The following is a 19,751-nucleotide window of genomic DNA, read 5'->3' on the forward strand; positions in this document are numbered from 1 at the left end:
GAATGAATGAATTGGTTTCTCCTGAGTCAGGTGTCCACTTTGGCCAGGAAGGGCTGAAAATGGCTCATCCATGTGGATTAGGGAAGAGGAATGTAGTCTGGGCAGACACCTCCACTAGAATCTGCTAGCTTTCCTTCCTTCAGAGAACTTGGCAAGTTTTTCCTCTTCGATGACATACTCTGACTAAACAGGCAGTAAAGAAGGAGCTCTTAGTAACTCAAGTCCACACACCACAGGTATTGTGATGAGACTTCCAATGACACCCACAACCCTAGTTTTCCCCATACGTGTTTCATATTTTCTTAATTCTATTGCCAACTTCCAGGGAACTTGGAACATAGTCCTTACCTGCTTTCTTCCACACCTTAAATCCTAAAGAGCCATGAGGAAGTCATGCATCACCCATTTGAAGAGCAAAATCTTTATTCTTTTGCTTTTTCATCCATTCATTCATGTAACAAACATTTATTGCATTGCTACCATATGTCAGGGCCTGTGCTCAGTGCTGTGGGAAGTGATAAGACACCGTCCTTATTCACAGGCACTCACAATGTACTGAGAGTCAAAGAGATAAAAGAATACTTATGTTACAATGTGATATGGCCTACAACAGAAGTATATACAAAGCAGGTTGAATGCAGAGAGAAGGGTCTAAATCATCCTTGGGGTAATCAAGAAAGGCATCAAAGAGATTATACTCCATTTGGGTGCTGAAAGAATAATACTTTTCCTGATGGAGATGAAGGGGAAGATTCCCAGCTATAATAACAACAATAATAAACAGTTACTATATACTTAGCATTTACTGCATGTAGATACTCTACCACATGCCATACGTGGATTATCTTGTTAAACTTTGCAGCCCAGCTGGTCTGTCTGTCACTCCACTATGCAACTGTATCTCAGGATCAGTCGCTTAGAACACAAGATTCCCAGGAGGACAGAACTATGGGCACAGAGGAACTTTAATAAATGTCAATAAACTAAAAATATCCCATGTTAGCATGTGTATGAGGAAACAAACATTTTTATACACTGCTGGTGGAAGTGCAACTTCCTGAAGGACAATTTGTCAACATGCATCAAAGCTCACTCCTAGAAATTTACTTTAGGAAATAATTGAGAATTTAGACAAAGTTAAAACTACAAAAATGTTCATCACAGTATTGTTCATAATAACAGTCTAAAATGTTGAACAATGTTGTCATAAAAAATGATGTTGTAGGGACTTCTTCACTGATGGTCCTGTGGTTAAGACTCTGTGCTTCCTCTGCAGGGGGCACTGGTTCGATCCCTGGTCCAGGAAATAAGATCCCACATGCTGCGTGGCAAGGCCAAAAAAAAAAGATGGTAAAAAACGATGTTGTAGAAGTATATCTATGGAATAGAAAGATGTCCATGACAAGTTTTCAAAAATCAATATAAAAGCGGAATAAACAGGATAGTCTCAGTCATTTTATTTCATATGTACATATATACAAATATATTTATATGGGTATATAAATTTAAAATATGCATATATTTAAAATGTGCATATATATGTCTATAGACGTGTGTGTTTTACTTTATGTATATATTTTAGTATATATGCTAAATATAAGATATAAATATTATATGAATATATAATATTTATATACACACACTTATATGAAACACTAGAAAGATACACTAAAATTTATCAGTGATTTCTCTGGCTGAGAATTTGAGGATTGGAAAATCTTTCTTTCAGTTTATCTCCCTTTTTGAATTGTTCTATAAAAAGCTCATATTATTTTTGTAAGCAAAAAATAAGAGCTTAAAATGTCATTTATTGATGACAATTCATCATTTAATCGCATTTAAATTTACCAAGCTTAGAGTAAGATCTCAAGGTGTGACCCACACTCAACATAAAATTACTTAGTATTTATATAGCAGTGGTATCTCTGAAAGCTGTGGTAAATTTTTGCATTTTTGAACAATATTTTCATGGAGATTATGTACATATCCAAATTATCTCTTATTTCAATGAAGCTGAACAATCCAAAAAAGAGACGTTCCTGTTCTGCCAATAATTTAAGATTTAGTATGTCGCTTACCATCTCTGAGCTTCAGATCGATTATTTATTATAAAAAGAAATGATAACCTCTGTTACTAGTTCTTGTAAGGAATGAATGAATGTACCTGTGCATACTTTATAAAGCTTTATACTAATATTCAGGGGAAATTTTAATAAGATCAGATATTAGGTCCTTAAGTTCTCCTTTTGGGAATCTTCTAATTTTTAAGAATGTTCAAAAAACCAACATCTTTATAGGTCATAAAGTTATGTGCAGTATTCCCTTTGTTATTCAATCATATGCAATCCATGAGGCATTGCCCACCCAGGAAAACTGTGGTGTTCTCATTAATAGATTTGGGCGTTGTTCTTACAGCCTTGGAGCTCTAAATTTATAAATTTATCTTGCTAGTTGAAAGCTTTTGTGAAACTGATTCAGGCTTCTTAATACATTGAATTGTCCTTCTACAGCAGGATGCTAAGCCTAACAAAATAGCCAATAATAATGCTCATGCTAATTTTAACTCCCTGGTCTTTTTTCATCGTTTGTCCAAGGATCCAAAGTAAAGAGTTACTCTTCTCCCTGGTATAGTCAAAAAGCCAGATATTTCAGTCACTGGAATTCCTTTTCCATTCTAGCTCCTTATTGCCCTCCCTAATCTGAGGAACCAATTTTAAACATGCTGACCATGACATCTGATTTAACCCACATTTCATCTGTTGAGTTCTATCTCTGTCTCGTATGGCTTCATTAGACACCTGTCCCCTGTACATTATTGGAAGCCACAATGCAATGCGACATTAGATTCTTTAGCTATATAAAAGCTTTTTCTTTAAATTTTTTTTTTTTTTTACTTTTCACAAGCAGAGTCCTTTCCTCTGATTAACTTTTGACAAATACTCATAAAATCATATTGGCAATGCTGGTAAGCCTATTCGCTTAGAGAAACCAAGGAGATCCTAATTTTGGAATCTTGAAATCTTTTGGCATCTCTGAATTTGAAAGATGATCTCGGTGGTGAACTTAGTGTGTTCTAATCTTCCTTAGGTCTATGACACGATTATGAATGTACTAGGACACATCTGAAGGGTGTTTCCCTTCCCTACCCTGCCAGTCTTCCACCAGCCCAGACAACTGTTTTGATGTAATATTTTCTACCCTTAACACTTACCAGGGTGGATAATGGAAAAGCAATGCAAAGGGAAGCTGAACTCAAATTGTTCTTTGTCTATTAAACTGTATTTCAACATATTATACATCAATTATACTCCAATTTAAAGAAAAGAATAAAGGCTGAATCTAAAAAAAAACTATTTTTCAGTAGCCATAGTATCCAATGCCTTTTATTATAATTGCTTACTTAATTTTATTTTGTTGTATTTGCTTTCCCTTTAGACCATAAGTTCTGGTGATGCCTACCCACTATTTAACATAGTGCTTATTACAAAGTAGGTGATGAATAATAATTTATTAGATGAATGAATAATCTCTCCCAATCCTGACTCCCATTTTCAACAACAAAATTAACTAGTCAAGAGGGAGGTCATCAAGAGGAGGGATATGTGAGTCAATCCAAGAAAATACAGTGCTAGGCACAGTTCAGTCTCTGGAATGTGACTCAATCCCCAGTATCACCCACAATAAAGATGTTTCCACAATGTCAAATGGATGCTAGTGAAGTAAAATGTTAAAATAAGTTATGCTGGATCAATGGCAAGGAATTCTGTCACACGTTTTATTACTTTAAAATCAAACAGCTGCTGCCACCTTTTATTATCAATAATCTTGCCTCTAGCAATTGCTCCTTCCTCCGCATAATAGCTAAGGCTTATTGAATGCATACAGGTGATGAAACTGTCTTATGCACTTCATATTAATGAATTATCACTTTAATCTTGATAATATTGTAAGGTAGAGATAATTATTGAGCACATTCTATAAATTAGAAAATAAAGCAATAACTTAAAAATAAATTGTCTAAGGTTTCAAAACACGTAAGTGATAGAGCCAGAATTCAGATCTGCTTCTATTTGAAACCAGAATCCAAGCTCTTACCTACTAAACTCTATCACTACTGGTTAAAATTTAGGATTACCAGGTTTATTTTAGTTTAATTCCATTGTTTTCAGAGAATATACCTTGTATGATTTCAATTAATTATAACTTTCTAAGTTTTGTTTTATAAGCCAGGATATCGTTTACCTTAGTCAATGATCTTGGTGCACTTGAAGAAAATGTATACTCTGCTGTTGTTGGGTGGAGTTCACTGTGAATGTTAATTAAATCCAGTTGGTTGATGGTGTTTTTTAGTTCTATATTTTTGCTAATTTGCTCTTACCTGGTCTACCAATTATTCTTCTGTTCTACCAACATTTCTTCTGTTCTTATACACAATGTCAGGAACTCTGCTAAGTAGTTTAACATTTATTACTCAGAATAATCTATTACTGTAGGTATTATTATTGCCTCCATTTTACAGAGGGGAAAACTGAGGCTAAAATGTTGCTTTACTTGCCCAAAGTCACAGAGTAAGTAAGTGCAGCTGGGCTGGGATTTGAATCCAGTCTCTCATAGTCTAAACTTCCTACTCCTAATCAGTATCCTACAATGATTATTTGCTCAGTGGAAATGCTTTTGATCAAGTCTTTTAATAGCAATGTAATATTTACTAAAGAAAAATATTTCTTTCTTTTATAAATTGCACATTGTAGAAAGGCCTTTTGAAGGAGGACAGTTGGATTGAAAATTCAAGGTATTTTAGTCTTTTAAATAAGGGCCCAAGAGCTTACATCTTTAGTCTGAGGCTTAAATATGGCTTTTTTCAAAGAGAAAATAGCAAAACATTCTGGAGATTGGCAGCGTTCCACTGAGGGTCTTAAGGACCTCATTTCCAACATTAATGCAGGACTCTCTGACCTTGCTCTGAAACACTGGACAGGGCACAAACCAAGGGCTGCAAAGCTGTATCTTGTAAAAATGGAATGGAACAAGCCAGAGCCTTGAAAGAGAGGTAAGCAAATATTGAGGTCAAGAACCCTATATAAGTGTTATTCCAAATTCAATCCAACATCTGGAAATCAAGTTCTCTATTACTTAAGACTGACAATGATCTTACACTTCTTGAGGCCAATTCATAGAATAATAAGGTGTCATAAGCACCAAGGATACAAGCTTTCATTATAAGATTGTTCACCTGTGATGAAAGAAAAGTTCTGAAGAATCGGGACTGCTTCCCTTTGTTCAGAAAAACTTAGAGTTCATTTCAGAAACTGTACTTTCTCTGTTAAAGGGACTGTGCTGAATTTGAATATACTATGAATCAATAAAACTGTTTTCACCTTTCTGGAAGGTAGTAGAACTATAGTGTACAGTTATTTTATGCTCTTTCTGATAACACACAGAACTTATTATTTGTACCACATGCTTCAGGTCTTGAATATATGCAGCTTAAATATCTCATTTATATTGTTCTTTAATTTCCCCATCTTTGTTGGTCTGGGCTTCTTGAGCTCTTCATGGAAGAACGAGTCAGATATTTCTTCTGCAGTGAAACATATGAATATTCACATTAAGCAGAATAGACTATAAGTAGTCAGTTCAAGTCAAATTTTATTACAAATTAGTTACAAAAAACTTTTGTTTTTTTAAAAATATTTTTGAGTTTAGGAATTACAGATACCAGTTTACAGACCTGTAATATCAATACTATGATAGAAAGGAGCTTTATTTGTCTATATTGAATAGAAGTTATATTTTTAAATTAAGCAAATTACAATCCTAGGCTTAAGAATATATATGTGCATATATATGTGTACAAATTGCCAACATATATTAAAATTCCTTTCTTATCTAAAGCCTTAAATAGAGCATATATATGCATTCACAATATTGAATCAGATATCTGCTTTGAGAATGTTGATGCTATGAGCAGATAATAATCTATTACATCCATATATTACTTTATATTTTGTCAAGAACTTTTATATTTACCATTGTATTAATCTTCACATTCTGTGAAGTAATTCTATGAAGTAAACAAGGCAGGAATTATTACTTTTTTTAAAAAAAATCACATCGATTTTTATCTGGTTACCAAAGGAAGCCATTCTTGCAAATAATGTGAAAAATAACAGAAGAAAGAAAAAGTTGGGGGTTTCTCCCTTTGTTTTACGAAAGAAGACAATTGAGAGTCAGAGAGGTTCATTGGCTGATTCTGGGTCTATCGGCTAGAAGGTGGTAGAGCTGGAGGTGAAATCTAGTCTGACTCCAAGGCTTGTGGATTTTATTCTTTCATCAATATCTAGTGAGTGCCAATACGGTCAGGCTCTCTGATACCATATCCACTATACCACAGTGCCTCTTAAGAAACAGAAGACACAGAATTCCACAGTTTAAAACATCTGTAGGAATACAATGAATATAGCAGGACCACATTGTTAGCAGAATTACTAATTTTCATTTTCAGGGGAATGTTTAATTTGTTAATTAAAATAGAAACTTCCTTCCCAAAAATCTGTTAAAACTATTTGGGGGGGTACCTTGAACCCAACCAAAACTTCAGTAGTCACTGGGGGCTTGCACACTAATGTAGATTGGCAGTCAAATGGTATTACAAACTTCCAGTTATAAGTAAGTACTAGGGATGTAATGTACAACATGATAAATATAATGAACACTGATGTATGTTACATATGAAAGCTGTTAAGTGAGTAAATCCTAAGAGTTCTCATCACATGCAAAAATTTTTTTTCTATTTCTTTAATTTTGTAAATATATGAGAGGATGGATGTTCACTAAACTTATTGTGATTATCATTTCATGATGTATTTAAGTAAAATCATTATGCTGTTCACCTTAAACTTATACAGTGCTATATGTCAATTATATCTCAATAAAACTGGAAGAGAGAAAATTAAAATTTATTTTAAAAAATCTGAAACAAAATGAATTGATCCAGGCAATGAGTTGATGGCATAATCACATAGAAAATTATTTCAAATGAATGAAAACACAGTAATTTCATTTGCCTAGTCAGATATACTCTGAGGACCAGAATAAATAAATGAAATGTAAAAAAATATCTTGAACGATTTTCAGTAATCATATTATTAGTTATAACACTGATTATGCTATTCTGAAACTATTATACACAATCTAGGATACACAAAACTAATCATGTTTATGCCATTAAGAAACAATATTTTGGGACTTCCTTAGTGGTTCTGTGGTTAAGTCTCTGCACTCCTGATGCAGGGGGCAGAGGTTCAATCCCTGGTGGGGTAACTAAGATGTCACATGCCCCATGGCGAGGCCTAAAAAAAAAATAGAAAAGAAAAGAAAAAAAAAGGGAAACAATATTTTTTACAGTAGTAGAAAATGGCATCAATATAAAATCAAAGAAGTATAAATATTATAATCTTAAATTTAAAATATTGTGAACTTGTATTTTCTTTTAAACAATATTTATGTATTTCCCAGCTCTATACACTGAACAATGACCAATGCAGCATCAGTAAACATTCCTAAAATCCAGATTGTGATCTCTAAGTATTATTTCCCAATAGTGGGCTCCTTGGAGAAATGGATAATTTGAGTTCTGGAGCAAGAGATGTCTAAGATGATCTTGAAATATCTTATACTAGAAAACAATGAGACTACCAAAGACTGCTGAAGTTTGTCAAAAGGATTCAGGAGCCAAATTGATGAAGTTCCTACTAGTCAAAAAGTGGCATAATTTTGAGTAAAGATAATTACTGCAATGGATTGAAACATATAAAAACATTTTAAAAAGTTCATTGATCACCCATGGCATATGATACAGAATCAACTCATTATGCTGAAAACTGATAAAGAAAAGAGTATTTTGTCTTTCTCACATGAAACTTACTGCTGGGTAACTAAAAATTGTGAGAGGAAGTTTCTCTTTACAGAAGCATTTCAGCCAATAAATGAAGAAGCAATGATAGAATATTAACACTTTATAACCACTAATGGTATAATGGATCTATTCTAAACAATGACCATCACCAGCTATCAACATCACAAAAAAGAGAGACAATCAGACTTTATGTGCTTCCTGGTGGAAGTGCCAATACATCTCATGAAGTAGTCTTGTAAAAAAGCAAACCTGAACATAAGCAAGCCAAGCCTTGAAATCTAACTATAAATTTATAAAAAGTACAGGGCTTCCCTGGTGGCGCAGTGGTTGAGAATCTGCCTGCCAATGCAGGGGACACGGGTTCGAGCCCTGGTCTGGGAGGATCCCACATGCCGCGCAGCAACTAGGCCCGTGAGCCACAATTACTGAGCCTGCGTGTCTGGAGCCTGTGCTCCGCAACAAGAGAGGCTGCGACAGTGAGAGGCCCGCGCACCGCGATGAAGAGTGGCCCCCGCTCGCCGCAACTAGAGAAAGCCCTCGCACAGAAACGAAGACCCAACACAGCCATAAATAAATAAATAAATAAATTTTAAAAAAATTTATAAAAAGTACAGGGGACAAAGGATAATTATTAGGTCAATGACTGTTTCTTCAACAAATATATTTCTGGGAAAAGAGAGGGTGAGGAAGGAACAGAAGGATTAAAAGAAACTTAAGAGACATATCAACAGTTGCTGTATGTGGACTTTATCTGGATTCTGATGTAAATCAAGAGTAAAAAAAGAAAAATAATTATGAGCCAATTACCGATATTTTAATACAGTTTTTAAAAAGAGTCCTTACTTTTTAGAGATGCATACAAAAATATTTGTGCTTAAAATAGTATGGTATTTGAGATTCCTTCCATAATGATCTAGTTTGGGGTGTGGTGGAATGGGCAGGAATATAAATGAAACGAGATTGGCCACGCTAATTGTTGAAGCCAGGTATTCTATTTTTGTATATGTTATAAATGTTCCATATTAAAAAGTTAAAATTTTTTGTTTGAATGAAGGAGATGAAGATGCCATTTCCTGACATTGTAATATTATAAGGAGGACCAAATTGGGAGTGGGGAAGAGATATAGAAAGAGGGAGATTAATAATTTAACTTTCAGTTCTGAACATGGCTTGAAGTTCTGAGAGACATGCGAAAGAAGATACTGAATAGTCAGACAGGTATAAGGTTTGAACCTCAGAAGAGACATCTGGACTAGAAATCTATATTTAGGATTTATCAGCATAGGGGTGGGAATTGATACAATTACTTAGGGAGAGAATGTATTGCAGAATAAAAAAAATTAAAACCTACTGAGTGTCTATTATGTACCAGGCACTATTCTGAATTCCTTAAATGTATTCACTTAATCCTCACAATAACCCCAAGAAGTAGATATTACTATTATCTCATTTTTATATATTAGGAAACTGAGGCATATAGGGTGTAAGTCTTGTCTACAGCGAGTTTAAGCACTGTTTAAGTAACCAGGATTAGTTTAAGTAACCAGGATTCAGATCCTTGAAGTCTGATTCTGTGTAAAAACAGAACATCCCAGGACTAGGACCTGAAGAGCTCTGATATCTGGTAAAGAATAAGCCAGAAAAGTACTCTGAGAAAAGCAGCCAAAGAGGTAATCAAGAAATAGTTAAAAGCAGTGTCAATATAAACCAAAAAAAGAGAGAGCATATTCAAGTAAGGGAGTGGCCAATGGTCTTGAATGGTGCTGAGGGGTCAAAGAAGATGCGTGCTGAAATTAATTCTATCACTGATGGCCAGCTCAGCTCTGTCTCACATTAGTTTATTTCCATCAAGATACTTTTCAATAGTATGACTTATGGTGTGATTCTAACTTGATAAATAATAAAGAAATTATAACTTCTACTGATATACATATAATAGCTTCTACTATAGCATATCTTGCCTTAAAATACGTGAAATACATAAATCCAAACACTCAAAATATAATTTAGAGAGGATTTTTCTGTGGTTAACAATAGAATTCCTTACTGAAATTATTCATCTTATGATTCTTTTATATGGGGATTTTTCCTAAGACGTTTAAAATGATTCAATTTTCAAATCAGTCGGACATGAAATTTTTAAAGACACGTTTGATGTGCAACCTGCACTATGATTTTTACGTATTTTAGTGCTTGCTAGATTAGGAAGAATTTAAACTTTCAAGAAGAATGAAGCTTAAAATCTGTTAAATAAAAATGATTAGCTTTTCCTACCGCTGAAAGATTATCTTCTTTAAATTTTCAAATCTTATTTTCAGTTTCAGTGAATAAATTGTTAGCATTTATGTTCTTGGGTTCTTAGGGAGAATCTTCACATTCTCAGGAAATTTATTTGTCATATGGATAATTGTGAGCTCCATTTTCATCTGCATATACACAGTTCTTGAGGAATTTTCAAGCACCAGTTACATTGTACATGGTGGAAAATGAGTTAAAGATCTTCCTTTCAAATAATCTATTTGTAATCATCAGTGTAATATTAGCTTATGTTTTCACTTTGATGAAAGAAACATGTACCACAGAGTATTTTTTGGCTTGAATTTTTAAAACCTTAATAACAATTCTAGAAAATGGGAGATGATTACTTTCCCATCTATGTTTAAATGTTGGCCTAAAGATAAAGAAGCAATTATTAACCAGCTGGCTCTAATCTGAAAAAAAAAAATTAGAAGAAATTGATGTGGTGCTTGACATGAACTGCATTATCTGAGGAAGCCTATGAAAAGTAAATGTAATACTTCTCTTCCTTTGTATCTACGGTGAGAGAAAAGGAAATAGTAGATATATTGGAGTTGCCAACTACAGGACCAGAGCAGACTAATCATCTAGCACAGTGACAGATAGTGGGTGTTCAGTAAACAGTGTAGAGCAAACAAATGAATAAATAAATAAATAACAAAGAACCTGTGTTTGCACCAGTAATGAAAAGCAGGAGGCAGTGTGTTAAATAATGATAGCCAGTTTGTACTGCATGGTTTTCAAGTGCCCAGCACTGTGAATAATTTTAATAGCCAAGATTCATTACTGCCTACCATGTGCTCTACTGCTTACCAGATCATTACTAATTGAAGCCTCAGTTGGTAGCATTATTATCATCATCATCTCTCACCGCTTCATGTTACAAATGAGTACTCTGAAGCACAGAGAGGTTAAGTTATTTGCCCCAAATCAAAGAGCTGGTCAATGGTTGTTCTGGGCTTTGAAAAGCTTGTCTTCAAAGCCTGCTCATCTAGCCGTCAGGCCATGTTGCCTACATTTGGTATGGTTAAAAACTCTCTATTTATTGCATTTGCTAAAATCCTTCCAGTTTACCCAAACCCTCAGGGTGTGTCTTAGTACTAAACTCTTTCAAGGGGTTCTGTGGGGCCTGTATCTGCTACCAGCAGCCTCATCGCCACTCCTGGAATACAGTTGTCTTCCAGAATCACTGACTTTCAGAGCTGAGTAGCAGCACAGAGATCAGTATAAGGTAGTAGCCAAATACATGGGTTTTGGTCTCAGGCTAGATCCAAATCATGGCCTTGCCCCAGTATCAAGAATTTCTTAAAGTTCTGTTTATTATTATCCCGCCTTGGAAAAAGAGGCAAGTATAGTGAGAAGAAAGTAGTTGCGTACTGCTTACCAGCTACTGACTATGTTGGTTCAAGTTCCTACTTTTACTAAACTCTGTCTCAGTCAGCAAAACAGGGCAATCTGGTCATTCAGGAGGGGGTCCCTGCTTCTAATGAGTGAGCCTTGTTGTCAATGATTCCTTACTTCTGATGAAGCAACTTTGTGAGAAAAGGAGCAGTGACAAGCTACCCCAATCTTCTGACAACAGAAGGGGAAAAGTCAAGATCATGTTAGTACTAAAATCTAGTCTCATGGTTTTCTAAATGCAATCTGCATACTCCTGGGGTCTCCAAGACACTTACAGGAAGTCTGCAAGGCCAAAAATACTTTAATAATAAAACTAAGATGTTACTAGGAATTCCCTGGTGGTCCAGTGGTTAGGATTCTGGGCTTTCACTACTGGGGGCCCAGGTTCAATCCCTGGTTGGGGAACTAAGATCTCTCAAGCAGTGTGGCCAAATAAATAAATAAATAAATAATTAAAACTAAGATGTTATTTTTCTTCGTCATTAGGTTAATATTTACTAGTGGTGCAAAAGCAATGGTGGGTAAAACCGTTGGTGGTCCCTTTGGAAGAATCAAAGCAATGACACAAAACTACACTGGTAGTTACATCCTTCATCATCATGCACTCGCAATAAAAATAAAATGCCAGGTTCACTTAAGAATGTCCTTTACAGAGAATTCCCTGGTGGTCCAGTGGTTAGGACTCTGCACTTTCACGGCCCAGGTTCAATCCCTGGTCGGGGAACTAAGATCCCACAAGCTAAGTTCCGTGACCAAAAACAAAACAAAACAAAAAATTGTTTGAAACCTGAAAAGAACGTCCTTTATAAATCAATAAAATGATTACTTTGTTAAATCTATACATCTTGTTAATGTTCTGTATAATAAAATGGGAAGTACACATAAAGCCCTTCGGCTGCATTCTGAAATAAGAAGTTGTCTCTAGGAAAAGAAATTCATGCAATTGAGTAACAAATAGAACCAGCTTATGTTTTCATGGAACATCATTTTTACTTGAAAAAAAGACTGGCAGGCAAATGATGGATTATCAGATTGGGTATTTGGTACACTTTTCAATTTTTTTAAATTAACAGGTAAGCCTGTCACTTCAAGGAAAACAACAGATGGTATTTTTGCCTCTGATAAAATTTGAGCCTTTGAGAGAAAATTAAAATTTGGAAAACTTGAGTCCACCATGGTGAACTTTACAATTTCTCAACACTTAAAATCTTTTCTAATGAGATTCATGATGGCTTTACCAGAAAATTTTTTTGGTATTGTATAATGAAATGGGTCAACATTCATAAGATCTGAGTAAGTCAGGGAACAAATATTTTCCCAATGACCAATGAATAATGTTACAAAATCATGCATTAGTAAAATATCCATTCCAAGTTTGAGATAGATCTGTAGATTTTAACACAACCAAGTACACAAAGTTAATTTATATGGTTGCAGATTCCACTTTGTTATTAACCTTTAAGAAACTACTACTCATAAGGGTTTGGTATAGTATAAAAGATAAAACAGGGACAGATAGAACAAGTAAATTGCCCAATATCAGAAATAAATTGCTGAAGGCCTGAGATTAGAAACTTGGCTCCTAAATCCATACCTCCCAAGTAAAAGTTTCTAATAATATTATCCTTGTCTTAGTGGTAGTTAGATCCTCAGTGGTAGTTATTAAGATCCTGAAGAAAGACATGGTTCCAACTTGATCCTTAATCAGAACTTAAAAATTTAGAAAGAATTGGCCTACAAAATAATTTCCAACTTTTTAATGCTAAAATATTTTGAGGACTCCTACATTTAGTACTTGTGTTTTGAGCATCCATTGACAAAATGCTATAAGGAATTATATTCAGCCTATAGGCAATGTGCGGTATACATTTTGATTCAAGGAAACCCCTTTCAATGATCTAAATCCCACAAATTGGAACTCAAAGATCTTTATCTAAACCTTTGAAAGAGCTAATAACAGGGGTAGCCCTCAGATAAAGACTAACACTGAAGGCAATAATTTTTCCTGTCAGCTGTGGAGAAATCTGAATTATGTGTGCGTGTACTTTATATTTTCTAACTCCTTGTTTAAAACTTCTTGTAACTTCTTGCTCTATGCATCCATTCTTTTCCTGAGTTTTTGGATCATCTTTACAATCATTACTCTGAACTCTTTCTTGGGTAGATTGCCTATCTCCACGTCACTTAGTTGTTCTTCTGGAGTTTTATCTTGTTCCTTTGTCTGGAATATATTCCTCTGCCATATCATTTTATCTAAGCTTCTGCTTGTATTTTTATGTATCTGGAAGGTTAGTTATGTTTCTTGACCTTGGAGAAGTGGCCCTCTGTAAGGGATGTCCTATGTGTCCCAACAGTACACCCCCCTCTCGTCACCCAAGGGCCAGGGACCAGCTGGTTCCAGGGTAGGTTCTGACCAGTATTTGCAGACTTGGTTATCCAGGCGACCAGATCATAGTTTTTTTGCTTCTGGTGTCTGCCCCCCTGGTGGGTGAGGTTGGTCTAGAGGCTTATGCAGGCTTCCCGGTGGGAGGGGCCAGTGCCTGCCTGCTGGTGGGTGGGCAGGGCCAAGTCAAGGGGCGTGTCTAGAGGTGGCTGTGGGCTTAGGAAGTCTTTAGACAGCTTGTCTGCTGAGGGTGGTGTTGTGTTCACGCCTGTTGGTTGTTTGGCCTGAGGTGTCCCAGCACTGGAGCTTACAGGCTGTTGGGTGGGGCTAGGTCTTGGAGCTAATTATCCAAGCAAGATGTCTGCCTCTAGCAGGAGTTCAGGTAGATGAACACTCCCCGATATTTCCACCACCATCTTTTATGACCCCAGAGAGAGCCACAGCAGCCCCCTGCCTTTTCAGGAGACCCTAGACCCTCTAAGACCAGCAGGCAGGTCTGGCTCAGGCTCCTATGAAGTCACTACTTTTGCCCTGGATCCTGGTGTGCAGGAAACCTTGTGTGCACCCTCCAAGAGTGGAGTCTCTGTCTCCATCAGTCCTGTGGAGCTCCTGCATTCAAGCCCCACTGGCCTTCAAAGCCAAATGCTCTGGGGTCTCCTCCTCCCGATGCCAGATCCCAAGCTGAGGAGCCTGATGTGGGCTCAGAACTCTCACTCCTGTGGAAGAACCTCTGTGATATAAGTATTTTTGTTTGTGGGTCGCCCAGCCAGCAGGTATGGGATTCGATTATATCGCGAGTGCGCCCCTCCTACCATCTCTCTGGGCTTCTTCTTTATGTCTTTGGACGTAGAATATCTTTTTTGGTAGGTTCCAGTCTTTTTTATGGATGGCTGTTCAGCAGTTAGCTGTGATTTTGGCATTTTCGTGAGAGGAGGTGAGCTGAAGGTCCTCCTACTCTGCCATCTTGTCTCCCATCTGTCTCAAAACTTTGACCAAAAGGCATGATGCATGCACAAAAGATGGGTGCAGGCTATCTTTCTCTGCCATCAGCTCAGGCAAGTATTTCTCCTCTTCCATAGTGCAGACTTCGGCCCGTCCCCGGGGAGGCACAGGGTTCCCCACGGTCGGACACAGGCTGCTGGGCAGCCCTCTCCCGCCCCTCACTGTGCACCTGCTGCAACCTCGCACCACCCAGCGGTCTAGCTGCTGTCCCTCCTGTATGTGTTTGTAGAAGGAGTCTCTGTTTTCCCAAGAGGAGTCTGTGTGATGCCTCTCCAAAGTTCTAGCTGCTTGGGATTGGTGGGAGAAATGGGACTCAATCTAATCTCCTTTGTGAAGACAGTATTACTCTGGCTTTAACCTGTGTTCCAGATACATCTCATTTCAACTTGAAAGATAAAAACGTACTGCATTATTCCATTGCCAAACCAAATCTGAAATCAAAACAGACAGAGGTGCAAAATAAAAATGGCTGTGCGCAAATATGAGTTGTCAGTGTCTGGTCACATCCTGCCCAACATTTAGATTCAGAGAATATCAGATTCGGCAGAAATCTTACACATCATCTTGCCAATCCTCAGTTTTGAAAGATGAGGAAACTGTGGCCCAGAAAATCTAAGTGTCTTGCTCAAGTTTTTACAGTGAGTTAAGGCCAGAGACAGGACTGAAAATCACAGACTTTTTTCTATACCACAACTTAATCATCTAATTGCTTTTTTTCCTTGATTGTCAGTTCCCTATCTCTAAACCTAGACTGAGGGTTTCCTAACCACAACAAAAGGGACACAGCGTGCTAAAGAATTAGTTAAGTAGAATCAAGGAATGCTATTTACTTTAAAAAAAAAAAAAGATTTGTTAAATGCTAAAAAGTTCATAATAGTCTAGTCATTTGTCACAGGTTCTTAGGTTTCAATTACAGGAAAACATTATTGCCAAAGTCCACAAGCGCTATCCTAATTTTTCAGATTACTTCCTTAGAAAGTGTGCTTTTGATCTGTTCTTCCATAGAAGAATAAATGTGCAGACTTCAATGCTTAATAAAGTTGAAAGCTTCTCCCTGGGGTAACTGAAATTCTTATCAAAGGGGCGATAGACCTGGTTGCAGCTGCAACAAAGAAGTGCCATATAAAGCCAAGTGGAAAGCAGTTAAGCATCATTGGTGGTACAGGGCCATTGAACACGGTCATATTAATTGGAATCTATTGCACAGGACATTCCACTACATGCTGGGCAAATGACCCTGAAAGTTTTGAGTTTCTCTGGTGTATAAAAAAAGTTCAGATGTAAAAATAATCATACAGATGGTGGATTCTCTATCCTTGAATGGGCATAGATACCCTGAGATCTAGGTGGCTGAAAATTTTCTTTTTTTAATAATATCCTTTGAGTGAGTCACCATATATGCATCTTCTTTTACAACCATTTGAAAACTTGTCTTCTAATAATTTCACACAGAGCTTTCAGCGTAGCAACATTCAAAAGAATAAAACTAATGAAACACAGCAACTTTTACATTTTTACTTTTGTGCTTTGGGAAAATTCCAATTAAAAGATACAAGGCAGTTCAAGTTGGAATTTCTTTATTGCTTCCAAAATGAATAACCTCTAATCTAATAGAAAAATTAGAGAGATTTAAAACCAAGGTAGTATGGAACATGTTTCGGGTACACCAGGATGCAACCCTATGCACTTATGATTTAAATTTTTGTATCCTTAGATGCTCATATCGTTCCTGATTGCAGGTTGTATGTAAAGAGCAATCACTGTATTTGTCTTTTAGGTAGAAGCCATTCCTGAGCTTTATTACAGGCTCTTTATCTTACCCTTTAAACTAAGTATTAAAAGAAAACACCACAAGATATAATACTATCAATGGGTAATCTTGAAATGTCAGAATTATCATTAAGATATAGCTACCTGATAAGAATAATCCCTTACTCAGCTTCCCAAAATTTGCCCAATTTTATAAATAAATGGTCTAGAATACAAATCAGTGGAAACATAAGCCCTAGCTAGATGATGACCAGAGGGTGAATGTCCTTTAAAAGTATTGTACTTCAAGCCAACTTTCATTTACTCGAAACTGGAAGCCCCAAATTCTTATGAACATCAATCTTTTTATGAAGCTATATAACACATACTAAAAAGATGCTGAGTTTATAATACATCCAAGTTCTTGTCTCCCCCAGGGATCAACACATAATGTTGACTGGATTTTTGATTAACATATTTATCTAAAACATAACATTCACGAGAAGTCCAAGCACAGAAATCAACTCATTTGCAAGAATCTTTTCTTAAACTAATTAAAGCAAACAGAATAACTGTGCCTTTTTTATTCCATAACCATAACTAGTATCTTCTTTACATTTACCTTTCTACAAACAGGTAAAATTTCGATGATTTCTACCTTTCACAAGATGATTACTTCAGAATCAGTTGGAGCCCCCAACAAGTGGGCATTATTATTGCCAAGGAGATATTTACAACCAGAGATCATTAGAGAAGAGTACCTATGGAAAACCTACCTCTTTGCCAAGTGTCAAATATCAATGAATATAGTATTTAGGTAGCAGCAACATGACCTCTTGAGTCACACTCCATTGGATAGAATGGAACTGATAAAAGATAAATGACATATGAAAGAGTATGATATTCTACTCTGGGCCTTGCTTCCCCCTGGGTAATGTCTTGCATTGAGTGAGAGCCAGAACAAGATTTAAAGGAGATTACAAGATAGGCATATTAGACTCTGCCAAATTCTCTCCTTATAATGAATAAACTCTGGATGTCACTGGTTTCACTAATGATTACAGTAATAATCCAATGTGGCTATCACTGAAAAAAAGGTTAGCAGGACATTAAATGAATCATTTTCCTACCGAGTCATTATATTGTTCATAAAGCTTTCTCTCACAGCCCTCTACTAAAATTGCTGTGGCCATAATATTCTGTGAGAGGTGTGAACAAGCACTATTCTATAAGTGGTCTCACCATAAAACACAACAGTAGATAGAAAGCTGTAATAGGAATAAGCTTTTCCTAGATTATCTACTCTCATAAATGTATATCACCTATTATTACCCCAACACTTTATCTGTATGCATATTGGGTAATCAAAGTAGAGAATTTTCATCCCCAGAGTACAAAGGTTTTCAAACAATCATGTTATTGTTGTATTATTTTTGTTAGTTACTGGTAAACTGTGATAAATTTACCTGCCTAAAAGACCTATCAGAAGCCTTTGAGGAATGTTTGATGATCCACTTAACTAAAAATCAATCATTGACAATATAACACAGTAGGTTTGGAACCAGACAAATCTAATTTGAATTCAGACTACAATACATATAAATTCTGCAACTTAGATCACATATATAAATTCTCTAATCCTCAGTTTTTTCATTTCTAAAATGAAAATGACAATACTTTCAATACAGAGTTGTTATGAGGACTAAATGTGATAATAAATTAAAAACCCTTAGCACAGTGTCAGACACATAGTAATTACAGGGATAAATGGTAGCTATCAGGGCCACCAACAGACTTTACAGGTCTTTTGAATTAGAAAAAGCCCTGTGGGGACTCAATTTGGAAAGCAGAGCATGAAATGGATTTTAGCCTCCCCTGGCCACCCCAGCCAGGTGCTTCTGTACAGTGTACAAACTGCACAGCTGTACTTAGAGGATTTGGGAGGTACTATCAACTACAGCACATGAAAGTTCTATCATTTAAATAATTCCTTGTGAATAAGTTTTTTCCTCTCTCTAGGAAGCCCCTGCTATTTTGATATGCAATGAAAATCAGAAGATGATGAGACAGATAATTTCACACACCACTGGTGGGAGTATAAATGGTGTAATATTTCTGGAGGAAAAAATAGTAAGAGTCTTAAAGAGGCTTATATCTTTTGGTTTAGTAATTCCAGTTTGAGAACTTACTCTAGAAATAATCAAAGATACAGAAAAATATTTGTATAGTGTTATATATAATAGTGAACATTGTAAACTATCTAAACATCTGATTATAGTTTAATGGAACACTCTACATCATGTAAATTGCTTCTCAGAGAAGCTTTGATAATAGAGCAAAACGCTTACTAAAATGTTGAGTGGAAAAAGCAAGATGCAGAATTGCATATTTTTATGATTCCATTAAAAAATATATTGAAAAGATCCTGGGATAAATGACAACAAAATATTCACAGCATTTCTCTCTGAAGAGCAATCACAGGTGATTTTTTTTTTTTTTTTTTTGTGCCGTATGGCACGCGGGATCATAGTTCCCTGACCAGGGATCAAACCCATGCCCCCTGCAGTGGAAGCGGAGTCTTACTACTGGACTGCCAGGGAAGTCCCTTCAAGTAATTCTTGACACATTCTCCTTAGACTGAGCATTTTTATTATTATAAGCAGAAAAGGAGTTATTTTTTTAATTTTTGAAAAATTAAATTGCTTAGAATAGGAGCTACATTAGTTCATTAGCGCTGGTCCATTAATGCGTTAACTAATATAAAGCACAATGAAGGTTTAATGTGGTGGGAAGGAAGATTCCTAGAACTAGAACAGGAATTCCTAGAACTGAGACTATTTTGAGTAGTCTGAATTACAAAGGAGAGGATAGCTGAGGCTTTAACTTGGTTGGGCAAATGGACAGTTAAACAGTGTGAAGGATGTCTGTTTCTGGCCAAGGTGGAGTAACTAGGACCAGATATACCCTCCTGAAATAACTAAAAGCCTGACAAAATATATC

This window comes from Balaenoptera acutorostrata, chromosome 4 (assembly GCF_949987535.1).
Source record: "Balaenoptera acutorostrata chromosome 4, mBalAcu1.1, whole genome shotgun sequence".
NCBI lineage: Eukaryota > Metazoa > Chordata > Mammalia > Artiodactyla > Balaenopteridae > Balaenoptera > Balaenoptera acutorostrata.